Source organism: Pteropus vampyrus, unplaced genomic scaffold (genome assembly GCF_000151845.1).
Source record: "Pteropus vampyrus isolate Shadow unplaced genomic scaffold, Pvam_2.0 Scaffold137, whole genome shotgun sequence".
Lineage (NCBI taxonomy): Eukaryota > Metazoa > Chordata > Mammalia > Chiroptera > Pteropodidae > Pteropus > Pteropus vampyrus.
In genome coordinates, this window is record NW_011888918.1 from 3,046,757 (window position 1) to 3,052,288 (window position 5,532).

The following is a 5,532-nucleotide window of genomic DNA, read 5'->3' on the forward strand; positions in this document are numbered from 1 at the left end:
AGAAAGTATCCTTACATGGTAATCTGATAATAAATTCCTATTTGAGCAGGATATGATGGATAATCATACCAAAGGCATGTAACTTCTTTAGTAAAAGGCTTATCTTTCCCTTAAGTAAACCCTGTTCGTTGTTTTTGTGCATCTAGGTTAACACATTTTTTATTTTGCTGCCTAAAGCTTTATTGTTTCAATTTTGTCCAAGGCATGAGAGAGGGCCCCAGGGTGGTTAGAAGACTGTATAGTGGTTATAGGGAGAGGGTCAGGAACGAGACCAACACCAGGGGCATGCAGAGGGGCCCTCAAAAGCCTCTGGGCTCCAAAGGCTTCTAATCATGCTTGAGGATGAGCCTTTTGAAAAGATACTCATCCAGCCCAGTGCGGAGGTTAGCCAGGTGGTTGCCCATCTTCTTGATGAGTTTTACCTCCTCATCCAGGAAGTGACTCTACAGGAAGTCACAGAGATGGGGATCTGCATGGGCAGAACCCAGTGTATGCAGTTCCAAAAAAGGCCTGCTTCAGTTTCTTCTCCATGACCATGGCAGCTTCCATGGCATCATGAGTTTTACCCCACTCATCTTGAGAAGGCTTCTGCAGGTCCTGGAAGAGGACACAGCCGCCACACTGATTTTGCATCTTCAAGAGATGCTCAGCGCCCTTGCGTTTCTCCTCTCCCAACTCGCAAAAGAAGTGGCCCACGTCTTCTAGAGCCACATCGTTGCAATAGAAATAGAAGCCCACAGAGAGATAGGTGTAGGAAGCCTGCAGATGTAGGTTGACCAGGCAATCAATGGCAGCTTCCACTTCAGTGGAATAATTCTGACAGATTTGAGAGCTCATGGTTGCTCAGCAATAAGGAGTTAAGCTCAAAAAATGGTGTCGGCTGGTCTCAGAGGCCAAGAATGGCTGACACAGTTCCAAAGGCTGTGCCTGGTAAAGAGGTTGGAGAGTGGTTGGAGGCTGGAAGAAGGGGTCCGTTCTATCCAAACACTGTTGAAGCAGATCTGAGGAACTGCCAAGGGCACTGCCTACCATACCTTTGAAATAAGCATAACCACTCACTAGGGAGCACATAATCTTGTTAACTACTCTGTAATCCAATCCCCACCTTGCTTTCTCCACCTTCTTGTGATCTTCCTTCTTAATTCCAAATGCATAAAGAAACAGCAAAATGTCATTCTCTGCAGCATTTGAGATCTTGCTTCCCAGCAATTATCATCAGTTTGGCACAAATAAATTCTTATAAAAATTCTTTATAGGTGTGGACTTTCTTATGTCAACAAGGGATATTCATCACATTTGATTCATCTAGACTGTGCACATAAAGTTTGGTTTTCCATAGAGGTTTGTTGAGACTCTTCAGATCTCAAAGGAAAAATTAAAATTAACATTGGAAATCATGCCTCTGAGGCCAACAAGCCCCAGGACACTCAGCCTCCAATTAAAAACTAAAAGTACAGATTTTTCACAGAACTGGAACAAATAATCCTAGAATTTATGTGGAACCACAAAAGACCCTGAATATCCAAAGCAATCTTAAGAAAGAAGAACAAAGTTGGAGGTATCGTGCTTTCGGGTATCAAACTATATTACAAAGCTATGGTAATCAAACCACTTGGTACTGCCATAAGAACAGACACATAGATCAAAGAAACAATAGAGAGTTCAGAAATAAACCCATGCCTATATGGTCATTTAATAAACCTATGACAAAGGCAAAAATATACAATGAGGTAAAGTCAGTCTCTTCGATAAACGATGTTGAGAAAACTAGACAGATATATGCAAAAAATGAAACTAGACCATCTTCTTACATCATATACAAGAATAAACTCAAAGTGGATTAAAGACTTAAATGTAAGACCAGAAACCATAAAACACCTAGAAGAAACCATAGGCAGTAAACTCGCTGACATTACTCTTAATAATATTTTTGTTGATATATCTCCTTGGGCAAGGGAAACAAAATTAAAAATAAACAAATTGGACTACATCGAAATAAAGTTTTTGCACAGCAAAGGAAACCACCAACAAAATGAAAAGAAAACCTACTGAATAGGAAAAGATATTCACCAGTGATACATTTGATAATGGGTTAAATCCAAAATTTATAAAGAACTCATATAACTTAATGGCAAAAAAAAAAAAAAAAAATTAAAAAAAATGCAACTAAAAAATGGGAAGAGGATCTGCATAGACATTTCTCCAAAGAGGAAATCCAGTTGGCCAATAGGCATATGAAAACATACCCAACATCAGTGAAATGCAAATTAAAACCACCTCACATTTGTCAGAATAACTCAACAAATAATAAGGATGTGATGAAAAGAGACCCCTGGTGCACCAGACTGCAAATTGGTACAGCCACTATGGAAAACATTTTGGAGGTTCCTCAAAAAGTTAAAAATAGAACTAACTACCTTATGACCTGTTGTAGCCGCCAGCCCCCGAAAGACACACAGACCACCAGAAATCAGTGAGTCATAGGAAACACGCTCTTTATTCAGCCAGCTGGGTCTGCCAGGGGTACGCAGACCCCAAATTAAGCAGCCCCGAAATGTAGAGGTACAGGGTTTTTAAGCCCTAAATCCCATTTCTCATTCTGTCTTAAACACAAAGGTCTATTTTTCTCCTATTCGCTACCTGTCAACCCACTGGTCAGGTGTGCAAGCAGGGGTACAGAAGCAGAAAGCTTATTGTTAGAATGTTATGTTCCCATGGGTATAGCCTATGTTCCCATGGCCGATAGCCAAGCAGTAATTTTCCAGCCAGCACAGACCCAGCAATTCCACTTCTGAGTATTTACCCAAAGAAACCCAAAACACGAATTCAAAAAGACACATGCACCCTATGTTCACTGCAGTGCTATATACAGTAGCCAAGATATGGATGCAACCTAAGTGTCCACCAACAGACGATTGGATAAAAAATAAGTGGTACATATATACAATGGAATATTACATGGCCGTAAAAAAATTAAATCTTACTGTTTGTGACAGCATGGATGGACCTAGAGAGTATTATACTAAGTGAAATAAGTCGGACACAGAAATAAAATATGTGTGATACAGGCTATCACTTGCAAAATTCTTAATCTTTTTTAATAAACCTAGTTAAATCTTTTCTTTCCTTCTTTTTTTGGAGAAAGACTAACCCCCGCCCCCCCTCCAAAATCTTAGATAATTATCTTGTAACTGGTGATTCAGGTCCTCTGACTATTGATAAGGATCATTGAAACTCAGCATTCTCCTTGGCCCATTACAAGGCAAGAATGGCTTTAGGCCAAAACAGGGCCCTTAGAGTCCGAGAAGGGAGGGGACCTTTTACCCAACTTTTTTCTTTCTTCTCAGAAATGTAATAACCAAGCCTGATTTCCTTTACCTGCTTGATAGGCAAATCAATAATAGAAATGTAACTAGATATATGATTCGAATAACAAGTGTGTATCTTTTTCCTAGGGACTGAGGCAGCACTTCATCAGGAAACCCCAGACCCCATCCTGACTAAGGCAGAGAGGGAAAGAGCTCTATGAAACCCCAATAGGCAGGGAGTATGACTCTCCTCAGCAGGAAGCAGATACAGAAGAGACCTTCTGTCCCTCAACTAATAAGAAAGGGTTCATGGCTCTCAGAAAAAGGGGATAGGCAAGAAAGTTAGATAGGGGTTTTCTGGTCCACCTGCAAAGACACCGTCTAGAAAGGGTCTATGTTTAGAAAGGGTCTGCCCTAGTCCGCCCAAAATTAAGCAAGCCAGAAGGCATTTGGGGGCTAAAGGTAACTCAGACTAGGAAACAAGCGAGCAGAAAAATGGATACTAGTTTCAGCCAGTCATTCATACCTGCGCAATGAAGACCCCAAGTGAACCTTCAACTCACTTGAGCCTTGTTATATACCATCATTATAATATGATGCATATGCTCAGAAGTTCATTAATATTATAACAGACTGAATTCTGGGAACGAACATGCGCAGAAAGTAAATGATGAATCACTGAGTCCTGTCAATCTTAGCTGTCAATCAAGAAAGCCCACTCTTCTAAGAAAAGTAACCACCCACAGCAAATAGGGATAAAAACCTCATAGACTTTGTTACTGTGCCCTTGAGTCACCCTTCTCTTGCTCTTCTCAATTTCCATGTCTGGAAGTATATTGTTGCTTTACTTTCCCTCCTAATAAAACTCTTCTTTTCTGCTATATTTCAGTGTCTTGCTCAATTCTTTGTTTGAGACATCAAGAATCTGGACAACGCACCGAGAGGGGAACCGCACTCTCCAGTAACATGTGGTATCTAAAGAACAAGATAAATGAACAAACAAAAACAGAAACAGGATCATAGATACAGAGAACAAACTGATGGTTGCCAGATTGCGACAGGTGGGAAGGTTGGAGGGAATGGTGAAAAAGGGGAAGAGATGAAGAAGTACAAACTGGAAGTTATAAAATAGTCATGGGGATGTAAAGTACAGCATAAAGAATATAGTCAATAATATTGTAATAACTATATATGGTACCAGGTGAGTACTAGACTTATCAGAAGAATCACTTTGTAAATTATAGAAATGTCTAACCACTATGCTGTTCACCTGAAACTAATAATGTCAATTATAATTAAAAAATAAAAATAATTTTAAAAATAGAAATGAAACACTAAGATGGAGGAGATAAGGATCCTCTGATCCTTCTAAATTAATCTTTTGTGTGAACAATTAGAAAAAACCTGCTATAAAATTATGATTCAAAAAAATAAAAAATAAAATAAAATTATGATTCAACCTATGACGTCAATCCAATTCTTTTGTGGTATTAAGAGCAGCTGTCCTTATTTTACTTTTTAGTTTATATTTTTTGTATTGGTTTAATTTTTATTCATTCTTAGAAAATAAAAAGACGAAATAACATATTTTACTTTTTAGTTTATATTAACACATTTAAGACTGTGGACAAAGCAATACAAACATCAGAATGGGAACTCTATGAGTTAATTCTATTCACAATGTTGTACTGGGCCGAACTCTTTCCAAGGGGAATCAGCAGCTAGACAGGCAGCATCTGGCAAATTCCATAGATTTTGTTGGCAATGCGTTAAATTCCAGAAAAGCAGACAGGACCAAAAAAGCTGTTGTAAAAGAAGATCCTAGGGAGACTTCACCGACATCCAACTCCTTCACGTTGACTTAGATGATTTATCCTAACCTCGTTCTGATACCTGAAGTAACCTTAAGATCATTGCACTAAAGATAATGATTCGTGTTCTTGACGACCGCTATCCTTATTTTAAAGGGGAAAAGTTCATTTAAAACAACTTTTCAAGGACAGATATAAATTGTAAATGCCTCCAAAACAAAATTTGGATCCAACTGTTCTTATATAAACAAGTGACTTTCCTCCAAAACAGAATTTTGATACAACTGTTCATGGCTAAACGGTCTTTGTTTATATCTGTCTATTTATGTCTATATGTGTTGTAAAGGTGAGATAATTTTCTACCTCCAGATGGTATTAGTAAAATTAATTTGAAGGCTTTGTAAGGATTGAGT

The 5,532-nt window shown here is 38.6% G+C and overlaps 1 pseudogene; it reads right to left on the reverse strand.

Moving 5' to 3' along the window:
- Positions 1-326: 326 nt before the first annotated feature.
- On the reverse strand, positions 327-837 carry LOC105297255 (annotated as a pseudogene).
- Positions 838-5,532: the final 4,695 nt, after the last annotated feature.